The sequence below is a fragment of the Macaca nemestrina genome, chromosome 10 (assembly GCF_043159975.1).
Source record: "Macaca nemestrina isolate mMacNem1 chromosome 10, mMacNem.hap1, whole genome shotgun sequence".
In the NCBI taxonomy this organism is placed as follows: domain Eukaryota; kingdom Metazoa; phylum Chordata; class Mammalia; order Primates; family Cercopithecidae; genus Macaca; species Macaca nemestrina.
The window spans coordinates 26099480-26126890 of record NC_092134.1 but is presented as its reverse complement, the minus strand read 5'-3'; the positions used below and the strand labels follow the sequence as shown (position 1 = coordinate 26126890).

Here is a 27411-nt window from a genome sequence, read left to right as displayed (position 1 = left end):
TCACAGTGGGTGAAAACTGTTCTACCTGGGATGGTCTTGTTGATGCTCTCCACCCCATTCCCACTATGGTGTCTTGCTAAGGCATTTCTTTCCTCTTACAATTTTTCCCTTCCCCACTATATCTTTCCATGCTGGATTTAGAGACTTAGAGATGTTAGGTCTTCTATGGGTCAGCTAATTTCCAGCTCATGTCACATGGTAACTTGGTGGTCCATGGTTGAGCAACAAACCTCTATTTTTTTAAGCCACTATTATTTAAGTTTTCTGCTCTATGTTGCAAAGTACAGTCCTGATACCCAAATAAACTGGTGAGCTGCAGAGAAGAAATTTGGAATTAGCCTGTCTAACTCCAAAGTTTATATGCTTAACCACTATACTGCATAGAGGTTAAGCACATTTGTAAACTGTCTCCCAACTTAATAACATATCATGAGCATTTTCTCATAACATTTTGTCTCATGACATTAAAAACATAAATGTAAAAACCTAACAAAAACTCTCCATAATGTTTCCCATAACATTGAAAGCTCCTTATAAGCATAATTTTTGTGATTGTTTAATGTTTAGTTATATGGCCTTTTTGGCTATTGAAAACAGCATGTGTGCATATAATTTTTATCTGGCCTCCCAGTTGTATGTTGAGAGTTGTCCTGGAATGAAATTGCTGGGTCAAAGGTATGAACATTTTCAAAGGCTATCGATTCTTGAGGCCAGATTTCTTTCCATAATGTTCATACATTTCTTAATTTGGGCCACCTCTTGCCAGAAGAGATTGTATGATCTATGAGACCAGGCATCATTTCTAAATTTCCAGGTCCTCTTGCAGCACATGGCATAGTTTTGCGTATATACCGGGAATGTAGTAAGTAGTTGAATTGGCTGCAATGGTTGGAATTGAATAACTTGGGGTGACTTATCTTGTGTGGAGGAAATGGGACCCAGGTGGGTAACAGGTGGATGGGAAGCTGGGACTATTCACTTCACCCAGCTTGATTCATGTAATTGAGGGGAAAAGTGCACATCAAAATGGAAATACGTCAAGTGGCTGTCTCTAAATGGAAGCCACAGCAGACACCGGTGACTGATCCCATGCCCGTATTCCCGGTTCCAACCCCCATCCATGGGCTCCTTAACTCTTCTGCAACCTGAGTTCTTGGCCTTCCAGCCAGGTGTGGCCATGTGACACAGTTCTGTCCGATGAGATGAAAGCAAAGTCTGCTGCAGGGGACTTTCAGATAAGCTTTTGTTTTCCTGATTTTTAAAGGGTTGGTTTGAGCTGCCATGCCATTTTTATTTCATTTTCCTTTTTCGTGTCCAGAATACTATGTGATGCCTCAGGATGCAGCAGCCTTCTTGAAACAGATTATGAGGAGCCAAACATGAGAACAAAATCCAACTTGTAAACTCAGGGCACTTATTGGCTTATTTATTTATTTAAAACATATTTATTGAGAGTCTAATATGTACATCTAATATCTGCATCTGCAGGAACACTTACATACTGCCTGCTGCACTGTGCCAGTAGTTTGCATGTATCAAACTATTAATCCTTTCAATAGACCTAGGAGGTAGGGCTATTATATTCATCTCCATTTTACAGATAAGAAAACTGGAGAACTAGGGAGAAGTTAAGTAACTTCCCCAGTGTCACACAGCTAATAAGTAGCACAGCCAAGGTTGAATAAGATTCAGTAAGAGCTACTAAGTAGCAGCAGTCCAGGCAGCCTGGTGCTACTGTCCCTGCACTTAACCACTGTGCCACCCAATCTGGGTCCTGGCGTCATTTTTGAGGGGTTGCACCTTCTCTGGACTGTTTATATTTGTATTTCTATGTATGAAAAATCAATCTCTGTTTGCTTGTATTTCTTATTAAAAGTGAAAAATAAACCTCTATTGGTTTAAGCCACTATTATTTAGGTTTTCTGTTGTATGTTGCAAGTACAGCCCTGATACTCAAGCTGTAGAGTAGCTAATATCTTAAATTACTTTTATGTGGCTTTGTACTACATCATTTTTCTTCTCCTGTTAGAGTGTTAGCTCAACAAGGACAGGGTCTACAACAACTTTGTATATTACTGTATCTCAACACAGTGCCTGGTACATATTAGATGCTCAATAAATATGTTTTGAGTACATGAGTAAGTCAATAAATGATTGATAGCTAAGACTATAATAAATTTAGTCTCCTGCCCATGCTTTACTTAGCATTACACTAATTTGCATTCTCTGAGTATAGGCTAGCAAAGGGAGAGAACAGGAGTACTGTGCTTTGTGGCCATGTCAGCCTAACCTGGCATAAAAAATACACTATGAATAAATCACCAAGTCAAGGAACCATTGAGAGGGAAGTATATTTTTGGGTATTTTGATTCCCTTGCAGTCTTCTCTCCCCTTTCAGCCCTGTCTTTAGCTATCAGTTTCTTACTTTCTTTTAATTCTATACTACCTTTAACATAGATTTATCCTTTTGATTTATGTATTTCATATATGCTCTTTTCTTCTTCCTTGTCTCTCCTTATTTCCCTGGACATTCTGCACAATTCCTCTCCACTTCTGATACAGTGATTTCTCGAAGGTAAAGAAAACCGTTCACTACCCTATAATGTACCCTGCTTGTGCCATCCTCACCACTCATTTCAATTTCTTGGTGTGATTTATCCAGCAATCAGACCATTGCCCAAAATTGGCTTTGCAGAAAGGCTTAATGTGTTTGTCTTACCCATTCAGGGACTACTCCTAATTATCATCCAGGGAAGCTCACGTCTCCATTTTGCTGATCCTTCACTTGGGCCAGATCAGCCACGAGACCCATTTTGTTTAATACCAAATTGAGCCATTAATTCCCAGAGTAACGAACATGCAATATGTGGAAGGAGTCACGTGCCTCCTCCTCGGCAGGAAGGGGTTCTGTTTCTTTCCTTAGATGTGGCTTGCTTTTTCTCCCTGTGATGCAGTGGAGAGAGACTTAAAAATTGGTGAGCTGGAGCCTAGACTCATCTCTGTGCAAGACAGTGGTCTTGAGAAGTCTTTGACCCCCTTTGGACCTCCGTTTCCTAACCCCAGAGAATTAGTTGAGAGTTGAACTCAGTGTACCCTAAGATATCATCTGGCCATGTAATTTATGATTTTATAAGCAAGAAATGACAAAATAACTTAAAAAAATCAATATGACAAAGGCAACCTCACTCATCTATCAGGGGAAAAGTCTCAGACCTTCCCTACAAACATTTATTATAAAACTAGTCACTTCAGTCTCATAGGTCGAGTTCAGAAAAATAGATGGGAAGGATCAAATAACAGGGAACAGCAGGAATACCAGACTCAAGATTAGCTTAATGGCAGGAATTCAAGAACAAAGGGGTCAAGCCCAACCAGTGGGCTTGGGTGAGGCACGGGGAAACAGCTTCTTAGAAAAAAAATTCTTTTTAATTGGTGAATTTTCCCAAATGTTTTTAAAAATTGATATATGATAATTGTACATATTTATGGGACATGTGATGTTTGAATACATGCATACAGTGTGTAATGATCTAACCAGGGTAATTAGGGGTGAAATTTGTTTTTATGTCTTTCCTAGTGATAACCCACAGATCATATTTGACGGGCTTCCAAATTAACTGCCTGGGGAAGGTCTTATGATTCATGGCTTACATCCTGTCCTTCAGTAAAGAATCTTACCATGAATCCCTCTAATCTCCTGAGTTCCTCAAACCGTGGTCGTACTGATTAATACGTAACCTACTGACACTGAAAAGGACACTGCTTTGTTTCTGAATCATGAAGTTTTGCTGATTTGTTTCTGAATCATGAAGTTTTATTTTTTGTCTTGCAGGTAAAACATTTTAGCCTGTATGCCCTCATCTGTAGCCAATGATTGTGACATCTGTATTGTACTCTCCAACAAAAAAGGACAACTCCAATATGAGGAGTCCCCTTCCCTTCTAAACTTTCTTATAAAAGCATTTTAACTTGTAACAGACTTCAGAACCTGCTCAAATGTGTTGGAGTATCTTCCTGGGTTGATCCTCAAATTTGGCTTACTGTAAACCTTTATCAGATTATTTCTGCCTCCAGAGCCTTAATTTTGGTTGACATGAGTTCTGCTGTTTGTACTCTCTTGTTTACTGATCCCCTCCACCCTCCACCTCTTCTCCAGGTATTTTTTTCATATTTGCTATTTAAAAGATTTTTTGTTATATCTGTTATAGAAAGATACGTTTTCATAGGAAATTTATAAAATAACAAAGTGTGCGTTGTTTTCTTATTCTTTGCCCATGAACATATTCTGGTATGTTTGGCCTTCCTGGGCTATAGTAATCTAATCAGCAGGTAGCTACAGTTGCTGTGGTCTCAGGTTAATGTCCAGATGTCAACAGATGAATAAGCTCCTGACATTCTCTACTCCAAGTTTCCTTTTAGGAAGTGATGCCAATGGGGAGAGCAGGTGAACGATACAGATATGCTGCTTTATACTTTATTATCTGCATGGACTCTATCTGAAGTCAGTAGGGGAAATGGGAAAGTCATTTGGAACCCAGAACTTTTGATGTGCACAGGCTCAACTTAAGCCAGTTATACATAACTCCCATTTGTTCCCTCTACGACACACAGCCTTCCCAGGCCTTTCTCTGACCTTCTTCCACGTGGAGCCAGTTAGACCATGCGTGGCTTTTTGAACTTCATTTGCATGGAGTTTCCTCATTATGAAGTAGAGGTCCCATAACTGAAGTGAGGTTGTTGGGAGGGTTCATTTTATGCATCAAACTGGCTGAGCCGCAGTGCCCAGATATTCAGTCAAATATTATTCTGAATGTTTCTGTGAAGGTGTTCTTTTTTGGATGACATTTAAATTGGTGGATTTAGAGTAAAACAAATTGCCCTCCACAATGTGGATAGGACCCATTCAATCAGTTGAAGGCCTTCATAGAACAAAGACTGACCTCCCCGAGCAAGAAGGAATTCTGCTAGCAGAGTGCCTCAGACTGCACTTAAACTGCAGCTCTTTCCTGAGTCTCCAGCTGCCGGCCTGCCCTATCAGATTTTGGACGCACCAAGCCTCCACAATCACATGAGCCAGTTCCTTAAAATAAATCTCGCTTTTCTATATATATAGATATACACATCCTGTTGGTTCTTTTCCTATGGAGAACCCTGACTAATACAGATTTCCACAGCTAGTCTTGCCCACAGAAAGCCCCTAGGAAGACAGAAACAGGAAATTTCTGGCCTTGAAGTGCAGGTGCTGATAATGGAAGATTACCTTGGTGCAGAATTTCAAGGGTTGAACCTGGGACCTTAAGCTTAGATGACCTGACTGGCTAAGAAGCAGAATTACTGCCTTCTATGGTAATATTATTTGTTTCTAGCTGCTGCCATGGCTGGGGGGTTATCCAAGCCATTGAGCTTGCAATGATGTACTCCTCTGACCTGGCAGACATTTTATTTAGAGTGAGCTAAATGTAGGTGTACCTCTCTGAGATAAGGGAGGGATGGAGAGCCAAGTCTGTCCTCCTGTACCCATGTCTACTTTGGGAGCTCTCCTAAAGAGAAGGCATTTTGAGTCTCAGGTGCCATTCTCACCTACCCTAGAGCCCAGATCAAGCTATATGGTCTGGCTAAGCACATGCAGGAATGCCAAGTGCTGTGATTGTCACTCTCACTTAGAGACCTGCTCTTCCATCTGGTCAAACTCTAGCTGCTCCTGGCTACCTCACCTTCTTGGTCACAAGGATGCAAACATTATGCAGTTTCCAGTTTCCACTTCCTTGTTTTACCTGTTTATTCACAAGATCTCTGTGGCTTGTACTTATTGCCTTAAATTCACAGAGTCTGTATCTATTCTTTATTCCTGAATCCTTTTCCTTCTGTAACATCATTAATTTTTTCTCTGATCAGTGTTGCTCATTCAATAGTGTAAAGAAAAACAGAAATCACCTATAATTCTACTATCCAGGGACAGTCCCTACTAGTATATGGGCCTGGGCAATGAAGTGAATGGTAGTGTCATTTACTGACATTGGAAAATTGGGAGAAGAGCATGTTTCAGGGATGGGTATTAAGATGTAGGGGAAACTAAGAATCCAGTTTTGGACAGTTTTGAAATATTTATTAGACATCCAAATGCAAAAGTAGAGTAACAAGGAGTCTGGAATTCAGAGGAGAAACTGAGGTTAGAGATAGAACTTGAAAGTCACTGGCATATAGATGGAATTTAAATTCATGGGCAGGATGAGGTCACAGAGGAAGTATAAAAAGAGTAGAAGCCTGAGGGCTGAGTTCTGCGGCACTACAATGTCTAGAAGTGAGGAGGATGAGGAAGAACCAGCAAAAGAAAAGACTAAGAGAGTGAACAGGGAGGTAGGAGAACAGGAAAGAGTCGAGTTTCAGAAGCCAAGTGAAGGAAGAAATTCAAGAAGATGGAAGCCATCAATTATGTCAAATGCTGCTGATAAGGTCTAGAAAGATGAGGACTGAGAATTAGCCAATAGACTTGGCAACATGAAAGTCGTTGGTGACTTTGACAAGAGCAATTTTGTAGAACGGAAACTGATTAGAAAGGAAAGAATGGGAGGAGGCACAGTGGAGACATTGATTCTAGATAAGTCTTTCTAGGAGTTTTGCAGAAAGGGAGGAGAGACATGCAGTGTGGGATGGAGGGGGAGGGTGGAGGGAGGATTTTTAAAAATGGAAGATATTGGCCTGGTGCAGTGGCTCACGCCTGTAATCCCAGCACTTAAGGAGGCTGAGGCGGGTGGATCACCTGAGGTCAGGAGTTCGAGACCAACGTGGCCAACATGGTGAAACCCCGTCTCTACTAAAAATACAGAAATTAGCCAGGCATGGTGGTTGGTGTCTGTAATCCCAGCTACTTGGGAGGCTGAGGCAGGAGAACTGCTTAAACCTGGGAGGCAGAGGTTGCAGTGAGCCGAGATCGCGCCATTATACTCCAGCCTGGGCAACAAGAGTGAAACTCTGTCTCAAACCAACCAACCAACCAACCAACCAACCAACCAACCAACCAACCAACAAACAAATATATTAAACAGCAAGTTTGATGTGGTATGACAATCATACCACTATTCCATTTGTAGGCATACCATAGTTTATTCAACCAATCCTGCATCAGAAGACATTTTATGTCTCACACTTTTCCTATTATAAATAATGCTGTGATAAACATCTGCACTATTTCAAATGCAAGTGACAAATCCAACTTGAAAAATAACTGGCCATTCCTGGACCAATAAATGATGATTGATCAAGGAAGTGGGAACTCTCTCATGGGTCCAGTTTGGGTCAGTTGTCCAGCCTGCTTCCTCATATCAGTGGTGGCCAGGGGACCTGGGATGGGTGAGAGGTTACCATTTGAACCATGATAAGATGGGAGTTTCTACAAAGGTGTGTATGGGAGTTGTTCTGGATAGAATTCAAAAAGCATTTACTGCAACACTCTCGTATATCGATCATTGCATTTCTAGTTATTTCTTAGCATAAACTCCCACATGAAATCACTGGGTTAAAAAATATTAATATTTTAACAACTTTTACCAAGCTTTTTGCCAATCTTTATTCTCACCTTCTGAGTATTAGAAAATCATTCCATGCCCCTTCCCCATCTCAGCATTTACTACTATTAAAAAAAAAAATGGAAGTATTTGAAAAGTGGAAAATGGTTTCTCATTGTTGTTTTATTTTTAGAAAAACCAGCAAGCCTGAATCCAGGTAAAAATTGGCAGTAACCAACACATGCATTAATAGTTCACTCATTGGGGTATTTAACATGGTGGAACTAAAAGGTGCTGGCCTTCAAGCCACCAGAGGCCTGATTGCAGATATGTTCCCTTATAACAGCAGGAAGGGATGGTTCAAAACACAGCCTCAGAGCCTAGAATTTTTCTTAGAACCTTCCAGCTTGAATTGTTGGAGAGCAGAAGAAGAAAGATTCAATTCCTTTGCCTCAGGGACTCAGCCAAAAGGAGATGCCAAGGACACTCTTGGGAAGCTTGTCCTGGTGCACTGGAAAGAAAATTTCAGCCTCAGCTTTGGATTTCTTTTGTGTCCTCCATGCACCTCAGTGGCTTGACTGTCAGCTGCAAGAGAACATGCCTGGGGCCAGAGAGCAGCAGCTGATGGTGGAAACCCTGCTCAGCTCATCTCCTCCCTCCCAGATGCTGGTTTAGGTGTCAGTGTGATCTGTGGTGTCACCTTCCGTTCGGGCACCTCTAGCACCGGCTCCTGAGTCCCTAGCACCTGAACATTGTTCCCAGGCTATCCACTGAGATGATTGAATTCCTTAGGAGAGAAAAATGACCCTTTATTCCAAAAGGGGGAGAAGAGGAGGAGAGAGTTTCATCTTTAAAACTTCTGGTGGGTACAGCAGCACATCAATATGGCACATGTATACATATGTAGCAAATCTGCACATTGTGCCAAGGTACCCTAGAACTTAAAGTATATAAAAAATGCTTCTGTTTAAATTATGTGGAAGAGCTCCATCCTTGATCTCACCATGACACCCCACCAGAACAAAGCAATTGGGTCTGCTTTTTTTCTGGGGCCATGATCTTGATTCCTTTATTCTATTTGGGCAAGTCATGTGGCCTCTGTGCTTCCAAATTCGTAAAATGAGGAGAATAATGGGTATCACTATCTCTCGGGTGTCATGAATGCCCTTATGAGTAGATTTATCCAGTGTTTTCTTCTAATAGCTAACAGAGCATTGAAAAACTAAGATGTACTTCACTGTGTCTTTTAAAAAGATTATTTTTTATTTTTAAATTAAGATGGGGTAAGGGTTTGTAAAGGCAGGGAGGTGAAGGTTACAGAAGAAGTCACAAATCAATACGTGGAGGTCATACATTTGCTTGACCTAAAAAGACAGAACATCTTGAAGCAGGGAGCCCACAGGTCATAGGTGGATTCAAAGACTTTCTGATTTGCAATGGGTTAAAGATGCAAAGCTTTGTTTAAAAATTTGTGATCAGCAGAAAAGAATGTTAGCTCTGGCTTGTGGGTGTGACCTCCTCCAGGCCCCTCAGGAAGAAATTAAGAACAGAGAACAGTGGCCAGAGTTCAGCCCTTAATTCCTCCTCATGTGAAACCTATATGCCAGTGGATCCATTTGGTGGGGGTTTGGGTTTCTGGAAAACAACCCAGGGACATAGGTTAAGTTGCTATATTTGGTTTCTTTATATTTTTTAACCTTTATTTTTAATAAATAGGTTCTTGTTTTGTCACCCAGGCTGGAGTACAGTGGTGGGATCATAGCTCAATACAGCCTCGAACTCCTGGGTTCAAGTGATCCTCCGACCTCAGCTAGGACTACAAGTGCATACCGCCATGGCAAGCTAATTTTTAAATTTTTTGTAGTGACAAGGTCTTGTTGTGTTGCCCAGGCTGGTCTTGAAATCCTGGCCTCAAGGGATCCTCCTGTCTTGGCTTCCCAATTTGCCAGGTACAGGTGTGAGCCATCATAGCAGGCCTAATATCTTTAGTTTCTGTAGGGAACCAAACAATATTGTGACTCTAACTTCCCTGGGTATTAAGTTACTATTACCTTCTTTCTTATCAAGCTGCTCATTTACTTTTCAAGACTAGCTAGGTGCCTGGAATTTCCCTTGAAGGAATTTGAGATTTTCCTTTATTTCCTTGCTTGGGGGCCTACAGGTCCCTGCTCCATCTCAAAGCTGGTAAATATATCATCTGGGCCCCAGTGCCTGACTGCCTGGCTCTGTCATGAGCTCCTTTAATAACCCCTCTTCCCCAGGTGTTTATCCATATCATGTTCCTTCCCCACCCCTGATCAAAACCCAGGGTAGACTCTGCAAATTAATTTTAGTCCATGAGACATCTCTCTGAAGGATATTTGCAACTTAAACCTTATCTTGAGTGGTAAAACAAAGCTCTGGCCACTCTCCCAGGAATTTTAGGCATCAGCAACCAGGAAAGTCTTTTTCTCAAGCAGCTAGCATTATCAGTGCCCTTAATATTGCAGTATTTTAGCGGCAGCTCTTTGAGAAGGCTGGACCTGAACGGAATAGTAATTCAAAGTCAGATGTATAAGATGACATATCAGTTAGGAATTCTGTTCAGCTGCTAGTGGTAGAGGCCCAACTAAAACTAAGTAGGAGTTTATTCTCTCACATAGAAGAAGCCTGCAGGTAAACACTTCAGAGAGGGTATGGTATCTGTGATAGTATTAGGGGCCTAGGTGTATTTTCTGCTCTGCCATCCTCAGCATATAACTTCCATCTTTGAAGTAGCCACATGGACCAAATATGGTTCCCGGAGGTCCAGCCATAACATCCTGTCTTCAGAAAGGAAGAAAGAAAAGAGCATGAAACAAAAGAGAGGTATCGGGGGAACCTGTCCCCAATATTTCAACATAGGTTACTTCTATTTTCCACAAGTGTTGGCCGGCTGAGAAATAAAGAGAGACAGTATAAAGAGAGGAATTTTACAGCTGGGCCACCCAGGGCGACATCACTTATCGGTAGGACTGTGATACCTGCCTGAGCCTCAAACCCAGCAAGTTTCTATCAAGAGTTTCACAATGGGAGGGGGTGTAAGAACGGGGAGTAGGTACAAAGATCACATGCTTCAAAGGGCAAAAAGCAGGGCTACTAATAAGGGTCTAACAGAGATCACATGCTTCTGAGGGAACAGGACAAAGGGCAAAAGCAGAACTACTGATAAGGGTCCAACAAAGATCACAAGGCAAAGGGCAAAAGCAGAACTACTGACAAGGGTCTATGTTCAGCAATGCATGTATTGTCTTGATAAACATCTTAAACAACAGAAAACAGGGTTCAAGAGCAGAGAACTGGTCTGACCTCAAATTTATCAGGGCCGAGTTTTTCCCCACCCTAGTAAGCCTGAGGATACTGCAGGAGACTAGCGTGTACCTCAGTCCTTATCTCAACCGTATAAGACAGACATTCCCAGAGCGGCCATTTATAGACCTCCCCCCCAGGAATGAATTCCTTTCCCAGGGTATTAATATTAATATTCTTTGCTAGGAAAAGAATTTAGTGATAGCTCTCCTACTTGCATGTCTGTTTATAGGCTCTCTGCAAGAAGAAAAATATGGCTCTTTTTGCCTGACCCCGCAGGCAGTCAGACCCTATGGTTGTCTTCCCTTGTTCCCTAAAATTCGCTGTTATTCCATTCTTTTTCAAGGTGCACTGATTTCATATTGTTCAAACACACATGTTTTACAATCAATTTGTACAGTTAACACAATTATCACAGTGGTCCTGAGATGATGTACATCCTCAGTTTACGAAGATAACAGGATTAAGAGATTAAAGTAAAGACAGGTGTAAGAAATTATAACAGTATTATTTGGGAACTGATTAATGTCCATGAAATCTTCACAATTTATGTTCCTCTGCTGCGTCTCCAGCCGGCCCCTCCATTCGGGGTCTCTGACTTTCCGAAACAGGGAGGTACCATCTTGCTAAGTTAGTCTTCTTAGTCCTTTTTTTTTGTTTGCTTTTGAGACAGGGTCTCACTCTGTGGCCCAGGCTGGAGTACACTGGCATGATAACGTCTCACTGCAACTTCAGCCTCCCTGGGCTCAGACAATCCTCTCACCTTGGCCTCCTGAGTAGTTGGGACTACAGGCATGTGCCACCACAAATGGTTAATTTTTGTATTTTTTTATAGAGATAGGGTTTTGCCATGTTGCCCAGACTGGTCTTGAACTCCTGGGCTCAAATGATCTGCCCACTTTGGCCTCTCAAAGTGCTAGGATTACATGTGTGAGCAACTGCACCTGGCCTGAGTTAGTTTTCTTTATGGAGCTCTCCTGAAAGCCCTATCCAAAGATTTCTATTTACATCTCCCTAGCTGCAAGGGAGGCTAGGAAGGTAGACTTTTAGCTGAACACATTGCTGCCCTGAAATAAATCAGAATTCTGTTGTGCTAATACAGAAGGTGAAAAACGATAATGGGTGGAAAAACTGCTGTCTCTACCATAGATACTATTTCTTTTAAACCAGTTATGTTCTCTGTTTTGCTTTGTTTTTTTGGGGCTGAGTAGGTGGACATATGCCAACTCACTTGACCGACTTAAGTCATCACCAAAAAATAAATGGTGTCCCTCCCAGCTGATTAGTCTTTTTTCCAGCCAGATTAAAGGTCTGAACTACAGGAGATTATTTTTTTAAAAAGACATTGTAATTTTCTCCTCAAATTTCTTTCCATGCCTTTAACTGGTACTTCCTTCTTGGTAGTTTCACTGCATTTGGATTTTAAACCTACCATTCTTCTCAAGTTGCTCCTATGAATGTCTTCAATGACCTTCCTGATGGCTAGATTCAAGAAACCCACTTCAGTACTTATCTTTCTTAAACACACCATGGCTGTTGATGCCAGTGACCACTCCACGGATTCCAAAACCATCCACTCCCTGTAGGTCCTAGCTCTCTTTCAATTCTTTCTTCATTGTCTCTCTGTGTAGACATGTCTTCCTTTTCTGACCCCAGGGTTCTACCCCCAAACCCTCATCTCTTCTTTCTCCAACATTCTTCCTGAGAGATGTCAGCCATTTCAATGACTGGATGCTAAGGATGCCAAGTCTGTATTTGCAGCTCAAATGTCTCTCTTGAGATTCTGCATTATACGTTTAAAAGCTTCCTGGGTATCTTCATTTGGAAGAACCACAGATAACTCTAACTTAAGTTCAAAAGTTAGCTCACTATCCTTCTCCCCAGATTCATTCCTCTTCCTCTTTTTTCTGTTTAGTCCCCACTGTCTCCTCCAGATACCCAGCTAGAAACTTGGAAACCACCTTCATTCTCCACAACCAATGGATCTCAGAATCCTGCTGCTTCAAATTCCCTTTGTATCTCCTGAATATGTCCCCTCCTGACTATTTTCCCTTGCATTACACAGGCTCTGGCTTGCACTGGCTTTCTAATAGACTTTAAAAAGTATGGTAAAATATATATACATAAAATTTACCATTTTGACCATTTTTAAGCGTTTGGTACAATGACATTAGGTAGAGTTCCATTGTTGTGCAACCATCGCCGTCATCTATTCACAGAACCTTTTTGATCTTGAAAAGCTGAAACTCTGTACCCATTAATTGATAATCCTCCTTCCCTCCACCCTCTAGACCTTGGTAACCACCATTCTACTCACTGTCTCTATAAATTTTACTACTCTAGATACCTTACATGAGTGAGATTATACACAATTTGTATTTTTGTGGCTGGCTTATTTCATTTGAGCTGGAAATACAGACTTGGCATCCTTAGCATATAGTTATGAGAATGACTGAAATACTTGGCACAGTATTTTCAAGGTTCATTCTCATTGTAGCATGTGTCAGAATTTCCTTCCTTTTAAAGACTGAATAATATTCCATTTTACATATATACCAGCTTTTGTTTCTCTGTTCATCCATTGATTGAATGGGTGACCTCCACATTTCAGCTATTGTGAATGCTGCTGCTATGAAGATGGGTTTACAAATATCTCTTTGTGTCTCTGTGTCTAATTTTTTTGGTTATCGACTCAGCAGTGGAATTGCTGGATCACATGGTAATTCTGTTTTTAATTATTTACCTCTCGTGGACCTTTGCAATTGTCCCTTCACTGTCTTCTATCTCCTTCATGTCAAATGCATTCTCCCATTCTAGGTAGAGTTTATTTTTTTAAAGGCAAACGTGCTTTTGTCATTTCCCTGATTAAAGCCTTTCTATGGCTCCATGTTAGGCAATAGTGCAATTCAAAGCTTTAGCGCAGCACACAAGGATCTTCATGAGATGATCCCTTTGCTTGTCTTGTCTCATGTCCCAACACTATCTCCTGAATGTTCTACCACAAAACTTATAACCTTATATTGTACAATTATCGATAGTTTAATCAATATATTAAACAAGTGTTTACTGAGCACTTACTGTTCTGGGCATAGGTTCTACAGCAGTGAAGAAAACAAAGTTCCTGCCTTCATGGATTTTCCATTTTGGTGGGTCTTGGCAGTGCTGGTAGAAGGCTATAAACAAATAAATAATATATCAGGTGGTGATAAGTGCCATAAACAAATATAAAGAGGCATAGACAGTGCTGGGGGCGGGGGGCTGCTATCTTAGCTAAGGTGGTCAGGGAAGACCTCTCTAATGAGGTGACTTTTGAAAAGAGACCCAAAGGTAGTAAGAGGGGGAGCCATGAGGATATGTGGGGAGATGGCATTCTTAGAGTTTGCAGTGATTGCAAAGTTCTGTGACAGGAGTGACCCTGGCAAGAGCAACAGGGGGGCCCATATGGCTGGGGTAGAGTGAGCCAGGGGAACAGTGATTGAAGATGAGGTCAAAGAAGTAGAAGGGAAAACCAGATCATGTCGACTCTTAAGGCCATAGGAAGGACTTAAAGTGCTCTAAGATGAAAAATTATTGGAAAGTTTTGAGAAGTGGAACAAGATATGATCATGTTTTGAGAGGATCTCTCCCAATGAAGTATGTGAAATACACTCTGCAGTGGGGAAGTACAGAGGTACAGGTGCCAGCTGGAAGACCATGAAAATAATCTAGGCAACAGATAATGGTGGTTTGGACAAGAAGGGTTGTGATGGAGAGGGTAAGATGTTAGATTCTGCATATAACCTGTTGGTAGAGCTGACAGAATTTTCCAAGGTATTGGATGCAGAGTATGAAAGGAAGGGAACAATGACTCCAAGTTTGTGGCATGTCAATCAAATGGAATAATAATATGACATCATCAAAACCAAAATTATGAAGACTGTGGAAATATGGGCAAATATTTATAGTGAACTATTAAGTGAAAAGAATGGAACTCAAAACAGTATGTTTCCAATGATTACAAGTCTGTTAATTGTAAACAACTAGCAATATGCCAAAATAATAATAATTTTATGGTAATGTTTAGAAATTATCAGCCTTAAACCCAAGGGTAACACTGGTAAAAGGTTAGTGTGCCCTTTTCAGGATTTGACCGTCACGTAATTCCACAAATTAACTCTCTTGGTCTCAGTGCATAAGAAATAGAATGACAGAATCTAGACATGGATGGTGGGGGGTGCGGGCGTTTGGAGATCACCTGGTACAACCCTCTTCTCTTACAGGTGATGGAACCAAAGGCTGCAAATGTTAATGGTGTTCCATAAGGTCACACTGCTAATTATGAGCAGAGCTCGACCTAACGTGCAGCCTACTAACACTTGATCCACTATTCCTGGTAAATCCTTGCACCTAATTTTATTTTCTGCTTTTGAAATTATCCTGGAAATGTATTTCTTACAGTTTACTGAAATCTTGTTTCTTGGTGATTTATTCAAAATCACTCTACTCACCTAGACTTGTTTGCATGCAAAGTATACCCTATTTTCAAAGTCGAGAAGAAGCAAAATGTCTTTTCCTCTGCAAAGCCTTGCACAACATGTGAATCCTAATATTAGACCTTCAAATGCAGAAACTTGGTAAATCCCATATGTGCATAACAAATGCTTACTCCACATTTTTCCGGGTGTCTGATTTATTCAGCAGGATAAGTTATTAATAACTGTAATGCTGGGTGAGATAAAGTTACCTGCCATAATAAATTTGAGTCTGGAAGTAAGTAAAGTAAAAAACTGGGAAAACCCCCAAGATCTTAACATTTATTAGATTCCCATCAACGTCACATTCCTATTACTAAGGTATCTAGATAAACACTACAGAAGAATTGGAGAGAAAACCTCCAATAGGATTGGTTACATGTCTTTTAGAGGAATTAAGATACTGCAGAGAGAGAAGAGTGATTCTTGGAAAGAATGTAGAACCAGATACTCATATTACTGAATTTATGATACTGAGGTAGTACTAGGTAGTAGAAAGAGCTTCAGGCTGTAATATGGTTTGTCTCTGTGTCCCCACCAAAATCTCATCTTGAATTGTAATCCCCACGTGTTGAGGGAAGGAGACTGGATCATGGGGGCAGTTTCCCCTGTGCTGTTCTCATGATAGTGAGGGAGTTCTCACAAGATCTGATGGTTTTATAAGAGTCTCTTTCCCCAATACTTTCTCTTCTCTCTCCTGCTGCCTTGTAAAGAAGGTACTTGCTTCCCCTTCCACCATGGTTATAAGTTTCCTGAGGCCTCTCCAGCCACGCGGAACTGTGAGCCAATTAAAACTCTTTCCTTTATAAGTTACCCGGTCTCAGGGAAGTTCTTTATAGCAGTGTGAATATGGACTAATACAGGCTGGAACTCAGCATACATAAATCCTAGCCACTGTTGTACCACTATAGCAAACTTAGACAGTTTACTTATTCAACCTTGAAAGCCTTACACTGACATTCAGTCTGCAAATACTTATTGAGCTCCTACTATGTCACAGGCTGCAACAGACACTGAGAGTAGCCAACTCAATATCCATATCCACTTCTTTGCTCATAGAACCCTGATTTTGTTTGGGGAGGCAATTTGCTCAGCTAACTACTTCCTTTCCCAGTCTCCCTTGTAGCTAGAGGTAGCCACGTGATACAGTTTTGACCCATGAGACGGAAGCAGAAGATAGCTGGGGATTTACATGGAGGTCAGAGGTCCCTGGAATGCAGAGAAGACTTGTTTTTTTCCTACAGAGAGTTCAGAATCTGGTTCTGTCTATCGCCAACAAGTTCTGTGATAAAGGATGGATACCCGGTTTAATCTGTGAGGGAGTAACGAAGCTGAGAAAGCTTATTGGAATAGGTGATTTTTAAAGTGGGTCATGAAATATCTCTGGGCTTCTGGTCCCTCATTTATAAAACAAGAGGATTGAACTAGATTCACTGTTTATATCTTGAGTTAAAATTTAAAAAGCCACTGATGAAAAAATATTTTACTTATAAATATAGAGAAAGTTAAAGGAGCAAAAAGCTGTATTCTATTTGGAATAATAAACAGGGCATTGGATACAGGTTTTTGTGTGTGCATATGAGAAATTCAACAACTTCAACGTGGAAACTACAGCCCAGGGCAAAGAGTGAGCTTTCCTGTAAACCATGGCCCTAAAATGTTCAGAAGATATTTTTATTAATTTGTTTTTGGACCCAGTTTTTTAAAAATCATTCTTCCTTGGGCAAAACTCAAATTGCAAAAATTCCAAAAAAGAAAGAGAACTGCTGGCCTGTTAATAGAGGTGAGAGAGAGTGGAAGGAACTGAACCTGACCATGGGAGAGAAAAGGAGGGGGGAATTAATTTGACAACACCACGACCCAAGAGAATGATCTCAAAAGGCAAATGCAACTTGACTCCCTCTTAGTGGAGATGAAAACTAATTTTGTCTAAAGCTTTCTAGTGAACAAAATGTTTTCATATCCCTTATCTTATTTGATCTTCACAACAACCTGACAGGGAAGCATTATTAATATCCTTCTTTGACAGAGAGGAAAGCTGATAGGATCTCTTCAAGGTCAGGCAGCATAAGTAAGTGGTAGAACTTGGACTCAAATACTCCAAATACTATATTCTTTTCATGATTGCAGAACTGTCTCAAACTGCAATTTAATAAAAAGAAAATGGTTTGCACATCTTTTAACAACAAGAACATTGGCGCAAATGTTTCCTACACAAAATAGTTAAACAGCAAAATCTTGATGAGGCAGCTAGTAGGCAATTTTCTACACCAGTCTTTTATTCCAGTTATTATAATTTGAAGCCAAGGGTGGAGAATTTGAAAGTGGGATCACAGGAAGTAACTACAGAGTAGAGGGCTTTACATTAGTCGAGATAGGCTAACTGCTATAACAAAGAACCAGCCACTCTTAACACAATAAAAGCTTATTTCTCACTTTCAAAATGTGGATATTTCTTGTCAGGCTGGCTTTCATGTAAGGGATAATTTAGGGATTACAGTCTTTCCACCTCACAACACCACCGTCTTCACACATGGCTCTCTGTGAAAGAGTGAGCAAGCATGAGAGCACACCACATACTTAACCAACTGCCTTAGCTCTATAGAGACACACACATCACTTTGGCTCTCATTCCGTTGGCTAGAAATAGTTGCCTGACTGCCATGTAGAAGAAAGTTAGGCTGGGAAATATAGTCACTGAATGGGCAGCTGCTTCCCAGTATCCAAGACACATGATAGAAGGGAAACATGAATCTCTGGCATCAGCTGTCTCTGCTGTAGACATCAAAGTCATTGGATCATTGGTTCTCACCCCACTGAAACCTAGAGAGGTCTACAAAATGTGTTCCATTGCAGCAATCTAGAAAGAAGGCATTTTGTACCAGGAATGTTTGCAGATTGGAGGAGAGTTGCACCATCAGCACTGGCTCAAGTATAAGTAATAGCTAAGGGAAACAGAAGTAGTTAAAGCCAGGGAAATGTTACTGGGAAGATTCTGTGTTTTAAAGATGTGTTCTGGTTGGTATTTAGTGCCTACTTTATGTGGCAGGTTTAGAAGCACAAAGTAGTTGAGGCAGTGTGTCAGCTATCTTCTGTGGATCCCCTAGATTCACTTTACCCTTTTCCACTCTGCCCTCTGCCCTAGGAGCCTTCCCTGTCTGTTCTACATTGAAGGGCTGCCCAGCCCTCTATATCCCAATTGGGGAACCCATGAGAAGCCCTGGTAGAAGACTACCGAAAGGGAGGAGAGGAGGTCAGGTGTCTGTGACTTTGGCTTCATTCCTATAAGGTAGCCTGAGGTTTGCCGTGTCCTTCTATAGATGGTCACTGCTCCTTCAAGCTTCTGTGCTTTGCAAGACCCTCTTTTCTTCCAGGTTGTGGTAACTTCTCTGTCCCGGGATCCCTTCAAGCATAGGGGTGATAACAGTTCTGCTATTCACAGCCCAGGGTTTCTGTGCCATCTCCAGCGGTCCCCTAGATTTCATTCACACTTTTGTTCTTAGTTTCTTTGCAAAAAAAAAAAATTTGATTTTGCCATTTGTTTCCATTTTTGGCTTTTTATTTTTAAAAATCTGTCAACATTACACCCTCAGCCCCAAGCAGGAGGTCCTTTCTCTGTATAAACTAGAAGAATCCTTTTTTTTGTTGTTCTTACCATTTTTTAAATCAGCCTCAGAGATTCGGGGCTTTACCCTCTGGACTTTATTCTTACAGGGCTTTGCTAGATTTTATGCATTCAGTCTTGATTATGTGTCTCTCATTCCCTCTTCCTGTACATGCCCTTTGAAAATTTGAGCTCATCAGCACAGTCCCCACCCAGTCACATGTCCTTCATCATTGCTCCCTGGATCTTCTAAAAGAAGAAATTGCTAACAAGGCAAGTGGAGGATTCATCAAATGTTTTGCTTTTTGCAGAATGAGAGTTCCATCAGATATCAAAAAAGCTGAATTAGGAAGAATCCAGTAGAGGAGGTAAAAGCTTGTTTTGAGATTTCCTATGTTACTAGAGAAATCCAGATATGCTGGATATCTAAACTCAACTGTTATTTGTCCAATTCATTTTCTTCCCTGATTATTTTTGAAGTCTGTATTTTTTTTTAAAGTTTTACCTGGTTTTATTCCAGCTCTATGCTGAGTCATCTCCCTCTCTAATTCTCTCAACTCTCCAAGGAAGATTTTGTTCGATTTCCAGTTTCTCCTCCTAGCCTACACTTTTTTGATCCTGCTTCTCTGAGAAACAACTTTCTTCTAGCCTCAGCTGGTACAGAACCTGCTCTTCCTTTTCATCTTCTTCTTTTTGTTTTCCTGAGAGGCACTGTAGTATAGTGGTAAACAATGGAATTTTTAAGTTGATAGAATTGGGCTTGACTTCTGCCACTTTCTAGACTGAGTGACCTTGGTGAGATTTCTGAACCTAATCTCAGTTTCTTCATTTCTAAAATGGAGATAAGAAAGGTTCCTAGCTCAAAGGACTACTATGAGTGTTACATGGGAAAATGAAAGTGCCATGTATGGCAAATAGAGAGGACTCAATAAGTACTGATCATTTTATTATAACCCACTGTATGTGACCTAAATGCCAGGGTTCTAGATTTGATCTATTGTTCAAAGTGGAACCTGAGGTCGTTATGTCCCTTCTGGAGGACCCCAGAAGTGTTCTTACTTGTTCATTGCTGACTGATGACCTTCCATTTGTTCTGGTTATTGCTCTAAATAGAGCAGAGTCACTTAAAATATGCATAAAAAATCAAACTCAACCAATGTTTATGGAGTTCCTTATACATACCAGATATTGTGTCGACAATGCTCAATAGATTTTCTACAAGAAAGGTTAATGCTAATTATAGGCTCAAACACAGGCAGTGGACAACTTTGTTTTATATAAGACAATCGTCAACTTTTTTATTCCCTACTCTAATTTGACTTCCAATTTGTTCTAATCATCTGACCATAGGCAGCATTTTCTGGAACAGGTTTTTGAAAGTTTCAAAAAGGCAATCATAGACACATAAAATTTAGATGGAAGGGATTATTTTAAAGTCAGCTGTTTTTAGCACTCTTTTGCTTATCCAAAGACAGAATTTGCTTTTAATAAATATAATTTCAAAAGGCTTTTTTAATGGTCATTTATTCTTGATAAAGTTGCATATTTGTTCAGTTTATATTTCCTCTAATTCTGTACCTACACACTTGTACCAGCTCTTTTCCCTCCTCCATAGGGACCTGACCCAATTTTCTGTTTCAATGGGCTTTCCAATTTGCATTTAAGTTCTTTATGCCATTCTTGTCACCTGGTTGATATATCTAGGTTTAGCTGCCTTCAATTGTTTCTTCTTCCATTTAATTTTTCCCATCCCTTCATATATCCCAGGACATTTGCCTCTTTTGTTTTTGTCTTTGAAATGTCACTGAAGACTCTGACAATTTTGGAGTTAGAAAGACCTTTAAAAGTCGTCTATTTTGTAGATAACTAGTTTGGAATGTTCTTGGTTGCAAGTAACAGGATATGCAAATAAAGTGGTTTAAACAATAGGAGTACACATTTTTCATGTAATGCTAAGTCTGAAAATAGGTTGTCCCAGGTTGTTTCAAGGCTCAACAATGTCAGTGAGGACCCCGGCTCTTCCCATTTTTCCATGCTGGAACTTCAGTGTGTTTGCAATGTCTCCTCTCAAGGTCTAGGCAAGCTGTAGCAGCTCCAAGTATTATAGTCTCAATTTTCAGCATCCCAAGAGGGAAGTAGATAGGGTCAAAAGTCCTTCTCATGAATCTTTCTCTTTTATCAGGGAGGACAAACTTTTCCTGAATGTTTTCATCAGACCTTCTTTTAATCTCATTGGTCATAACCTAATCACAAGCCTACCTTTAGACCAATTAGTGTCAAAAAGAAAATAATCCCCATCCTTGGCTTAAACCAATGATAATTAATGCCCCTGGGGGTGGGCAAATTCCCACATACAAACAACTGGTGTTCTATTATCCAGAAAGAAGATGAAAGGACTGTTGGACAAGCGCACCTGGCTAGTCTCCACATACATACTGCCACCACCATTTATAGGGGAGAAATCTGAGGTCCACTGAGGTTAAAGGCTCCCTAAGGAACACATACGTAGAACGTGTCAAAGCCAAGACTGAGTCCTTCGTCTTATGTCCTAGAATTAATTCCTCCACTCGATAGTTTTTAAAATAACCTTTAACCATAAAAGTTCTGGGGGGCCGGGCGCGGTGGCTCAAGCCTGTAATCCCAGCACTTTGGGAGGCCGAGACGGGCGGATCACGAGGTCAGGAGAGCGAGACCATCCTGGCGAACATGGTGAAACCCCGTCTCTACTAAATAGTACAAAAAAAAAACTAGCTGGGCGAGGTGGCGGGCGCCTGTAGTCCCAGCTACTCGGGAGGCTGAGGCAGGAGAATGGCGTAAACCCGGGAGGCGTATCTTGCAGTGAGCTGAGATCCGGCCACTGCACTCCAGCCTGGGCGACAGAGCGAGACTCCGTCTCAAAAAAAAAAAAAAAAAAAAGGTTCTGGGGAAGAAATGGAAGTCAGTAGAGAGCCAGGTCAAGGGGTATTTCTTTTCCTGTTTCCATGTCCCAGGCTTGTCCAAATTTGTGAAGTTAGCTCATACATTCATCCAACAAATACTTACTGCTCTCCTACAATATGTTAAGAACAGTATTACATACTAGGGATACAGTTCATTTGGTTCATTTTCATAATTGTACCTTCAAATATTAAATCGACATCTAGAGGTAGAACTGTAGAAATCATTGTAATTGTGGAGATAAAATATTCCTCAAAGCTTATTTTATTTTCCTCTTCCTAATCACATAGGAAGACTACATTTCCCAGCCTCCTTTGCAACTAAGTTGGACTGGATATGGGCAGAGGTAATGTATGTCATTTCCAGGTCTAGCTCTAAAACTCTTTATGCTCTGGACAAGGAGCAGGGTCATCTCTACTAGTCATTTTTCCTGTAGTTTGGATTGTCAAACAGTATCTCCACCTTTTTTTTCCCTTAAGCTTCATACAGTTTAGTGAATTAACAGCTTTGAGGATAGTCTTGGACTCTCATAGCTTTTTAACTCTTTCCCATGGGTTCCTTTTAATAAATGGCTTCATCTTGTTTTATTTCAGCTTCTTTGAAAAGAGGAAATGTTTTCCTTTTTAAATCTGAAGCAGAAGTCTATTTTTCCATCTGGAGGGGAAGGTCTAGAAATAACAACCTCATTAGTGAAAGTTCAAGCCCAGTCAGAGATGGTGGAGAAGGGGGTTAAGTCTCATCTCAGGGTTGGGCTTAGTTGCCTTTAATTCCCTTCTAGTCGTGAGGAGTCCGTGTTCTCAAGCATTTGCTCTATTTCTGCCTCCTAATACCAACAACCTAATGGGGAGAGGAAAGTGAAAACAAGATAAATCTAAGCCTTTGAAAGTTCTAAGTCCCTCACATGTAAAACTGGGATATAAAATTCTACTTCATTGGGTTGTTGGAAGGATTCAATGAGATAAGAGATATGATGTTTCAACAGTAAGGTCTAGCACATACTAGAACTTAAAAATGATGTTATTTAAATTATTATATTGTTATTGTTGAGGGATGCCAGAATATGGTAGTTAAGAACCTGGACTGAGAACCTCAGCATGCCTGTATTCAAGTCCCTGTGCAGCCATGTACTTGTCACATTATTTGTATAAGTCACTCAATCTCCTATTACATATTGTTTCCATCTGCCAAATGACAATAATAATACTATTTGCCTCACAAAGTTTTATGAGAATTGAGTTAATTCATTTAAAATGCTTAGAATGGTACCTGGCACAGTTAAACACTTAAGACTGTTAGTGGTTCATGTAGTAGTTTTGCTTCTCTTGCCTTATTACATCTTTTTTTTTTTTTTTTTTCCAAATGAAACAGCATGGCATTAAATCAACCTCATGACTTAATATAGGCCAAGTGATATGGGACCTTTTGAGCTTTCTATGTTAGAAAACGGAAAATTGTCTTGGTTTCCTACATGCAATTTATTCTTGCCATATCTTCTCTCTGTCTAGTGCTTAGTATAAACAGTAAGTCCCTAATCAATTGTGTATTAAAATTCTATGCTTGCCCTTTCTGATTTTATACTATATATTGCATATTTCATATGAAATGTTTGGTTTTGTGACCATTTCCCATTTCAGTATTCAAGTGTTAAGTCATTTCTAAAAGCCTCATAACATTTATTTATTTTTCAGACAGGGTCTCACTCTGTTGCCCAGGATAGAGTGCAGTGGCACGATCATAGTTTACTGCAGCCTCAACCCCCAGGGACCAAATGATCCTCCTGCCTCAGCCTTCCAAGTAGCTGGGACTATAGGCATATGTCGCCACATCTGGCTAGTTTTTAATTTTTCTTTTTGTAGAGATGAGGTCTTGCTATGTTTCCCAAGGCTGGATTATAGACATGAGCCACTGCACCTGGCCTAAAAGTCATATACTTATTTAAATAAAAGCCACTTTCATACAAAAGAGGAAAAACAAACTGTTAACCTTTGAAAATTTAGCATACCATGAGGTGCTTCAAAGTTTTACTTCTCATCAACAGATGCTATACCTTTTCTGAGTTAGTGGCTCAGTTTTAGCTATTGGCTACATATAAAACATTTCTTAAGTAAGTAGTGGAAATTGAATAACAGTCTCAATGAATATCTCATTAAAATGCATGGAAACATTGAAAAGGTACCAAAGATAACCAGTGACCTAGATAGTATGTGCAAAGATTATCTAACTTCTAGGGCTTTGATAACTGATTTGGACATAAAAGGAAGATAAACTATAATACCTTTTGAATCTTTTGCATAGGCAATAAGAAATCAGTTCCATGGGCTTTGCAATTTGTTGTAACAACACACAACATCACATGTTCAAGTTAACCTGCTACATATTTCATTAAAGGTGATCTATTTGTGGGAAAGATAAAGACTGAGAACAGAGAAAAATAATAGATTGACTCACCTCACCTCCTCAATTTAATAGGCTCTAAGTCCAAAAGGTCACAAGGACAACTGAGTCGGTGGGGCAACCCAGAGAAGCTAATCATTCATAAACCCTTGTATTGCTCTTCCCTACCTAACCCAGGAGGATGAGAGGATTGGCTGTTATAACACAATATGTTATGTAACTCTTGGAGACCATATAGGGTTGTGCCTTTAACATTAAACAGAAGTTGGATTTGAGTCCTGGCTCCATTATTTCCCGGTTATGTGGCCTTGTGACATCACATTTTCTTCATTTGTAAAATGGGGTAATAACAGTCTCCACTTCTGTGACTAACTGTGAGAATTATAAAGCACTTTGCAATAGACCTGACACATAGTAAATGCAAAATAAATGTATCTATTATCATCATTATGTTCAATTATATTAGGTAAGTCACTTCAGCTCTCTGGTCCTTAGTTTGCCTCATAAGACAAAATGAGCATGACTATTTGTACTCATTTGAGGGCATGGGGATAGATGATCTCCCAAGGTCATGTCCCATGATTCTTGAGTGAAAAAAAATTATATCTATAGCTATCTGTCTATATAGCTATACCTATATCTCCATATACCCATATCTCTTTCTCTCTCTCTCATTCTCTCTCTCTCCCTCTCTCTCCATTTGTCTTGAACACAGAGCACAGGAGTAAAACAGACCCCTGATTATCAATCAAACTATGGGCATGTTGGCAAAGTCACTTCTGTGTCGGAGTTATTTTGACACTCTCCCTCACACCCACATTCAATGTATTATTCATTAAACAAATACATAACAAATGTAAGTGCCAGATATACATCAGGCCATCTTTTAGAAACTGAGAAAACAAAAATTCAAAGTCTCTTTCCTCTTGGTGATCATTTTGTACTGTCAGTAATGGACAATAAACAAATGAAGAAACGAATACCATGACCCCAACAAGTCCTGTGAGCTATATCTTCAAAATACGGCTCAGATCTGACCATGACCACTGCCTTTCCTGCTACCATCATACAAATCACCATCATTTCTGGCCTTGGTTACTGAACCAGCCTCCTAATTGGTTGCCCTGTGTCCACTCCTGGTACCCTCATGTCTATTCTGCACCCAGCAACATATGTGGATATTACATCATAGCACTCCCTTACTTAAAACCCACAGATGGCTTCCCATCACATTTGAAACAAAAACCAAAGCCTTTTCGTATATGATCTATCCCTTTGCTACCTCTTCAGTGTCTTCCTAACACTCACCCCCTTCTTCTCTCCACTGAAGCCACATTTGTCTGTCTGTCCTTCCTTAAACATGCCTTTATACTTCCTGTCCCTCTGCCTGGGGTACACTTTCCTCCTATTTCTCTCCATCACCTCATTTGAGTTTTAGCTCTTCAGAGACATCTTTCCAGCTACCCTTCTCAGAGTAAGCTGTCCATCCCATCTCTCTTTAGACCCTGTCCTCCTCTATTTCACTACAGTTTAAGTGAGCACTTTCTACCAGTCAAGCGCTGCAGTAAGTACTGCAGTAAGTCTCTGATGTGCGTTGTCTTCTGTAATCCTGACAACTCCGGGATATAAATATGGATGTTATTTCTATTTTTTCAGATGCAGAAACAAAGGCACGGAGAGGTCAGGTTGGTAATGGAGCTGGGACGTGATGGTCTGACTGCATGCTATCCCGCCCATAGAAAGCTCTTCCTGAAGATGATTCCTTTGGTACTTGGAGGCTGTTTTATGTTCTTTTAATCTTCCCTAAGGGTGTTCATTCTGACATGTCCATTTACCCCATCACTGTGAGCCTTTGAAGCTGGAGATCATCTTACTCATTTTTGCATCTTCACCAACTAGCAGAGACTCTGGCAGGTATTACAGTCAGTAAAAGTCTGTTGAACTGACCTCTATTAAAACGGGATTGGTGCTGGGAGCGGTATTCTAGGCAAAGTGCAGCCTCAGCCATTTCTCCCCCTCCCCTTTCTCTCAGTCACCCTCCCTCACGCCTTTTCAATGCCACGCTGTTAGAAGTTTTTCAGGATGTGAACTTTTTAAACTAAATATTACAAATAATGGTTACAGAAACAGATTCTATTTGGCTCTGCTCTAGTCTCTGAAGAGTTCAGAGCAGTAGTGGGTGAGTGGCCAGAGTAGGAGCAGCTCTTATTCACAAGGGAGATGAACTGGAAAATATGTATACATTGCGTGTACACACAGACATACATGTCTACTTTATATTTACAGAGAGAAACAGAGCATAAGATTTTTCACACTTCTCCTGCTCTAACTACAGTATGTTGTTTTAGTTTACTGGAGTGAATGATTATCCACTCCACAGAAAATTACTATTTTGGTTTTTGCTAAAGGGTGGTTTGTTCTACAGTAGAGAAGTACAAAAAGACTAAGTTTCCAAAATAAGTATTTTTGTCCTATAGCAGAGCACCAGGGTGCAGAAGGAAGAGTGCTGGCTTGGGGGATCAAGAATTCTGCGTTTACACTCCTCTCTATCATGGACAAATTGTCAGATTGGGGTAGGTCCTTTTCTGAATTTCAGAGTCTTTCCTGGAATTATTGCTCATCTATAAAATACATATTTAAGAAGTAACCCCTGTCTTCCATTTTCTGCTCTGTAATCTGACCTAGAGTAATTTTGGAAACTAAAGGTGCAGGCGTGGGAGTGAAATGGACCCAAGTGAAGACTTAGTTTTGTTACATCTGGCTGGAGAGAGACTCGGGCTCTGGAAGTCCCTGTTTCCTCCTCTGTGAAATGGAGGTAATAATTGTCCCCACATTACAGCGTTGCTGTGGGGATTGGTGAAGGGATACATGTAAACAGTTTGCTATTTGACACATGGCCTGCCATTGATAAGTGGTTACAGTAAAAATAGTTGCAATAATGATAATGACCAAAACAACATGCTAGGATATGGGGTCAGGGAAGAGATGGGAGACTTAAAGCAGAGGACACAGAACCTGACCTCAAGGAGGTAAAACATATAAAACATTAAAACAAAAAGGCCCGCTTGGAATCGAGCTAAGACAGAGGACACAGTCCCTGGCCTCAAAGAGGTAAAACTTATAAAACATTAAA

The 27411-nt window shown here is 40.4% G+C and overlaps 1 long non-coding RNA gene across 2 annotated transcripts in view; it reads left to right on the top strand.

Moving 5' to 3' along the window:
• The window catches only part of LOC105497675 (uncharacterized), a 37388-nt gene extending 10489 nt beyond the window's left edge, over window positions 1-26899 (top strand). The window contains exons 3-5 of one of the 2 annotated variants that reach the window (XR_011608509.1): window positions 22175-22230; window positions 25935-26045; window positions 26756-26899. This is a non-coding gene — a long non-coding RNA (uncharacterized lncRNA). The remainder of the gene's footprint in view (window positions 1-22174; window positions 22231-25934; window positions 26046-26755) is intronic. The other variant, XR_011608508.1, reaches the window with a different exon arrangement.
• Window positions 26900-27411: the final 512 nt, after the last annotated feature.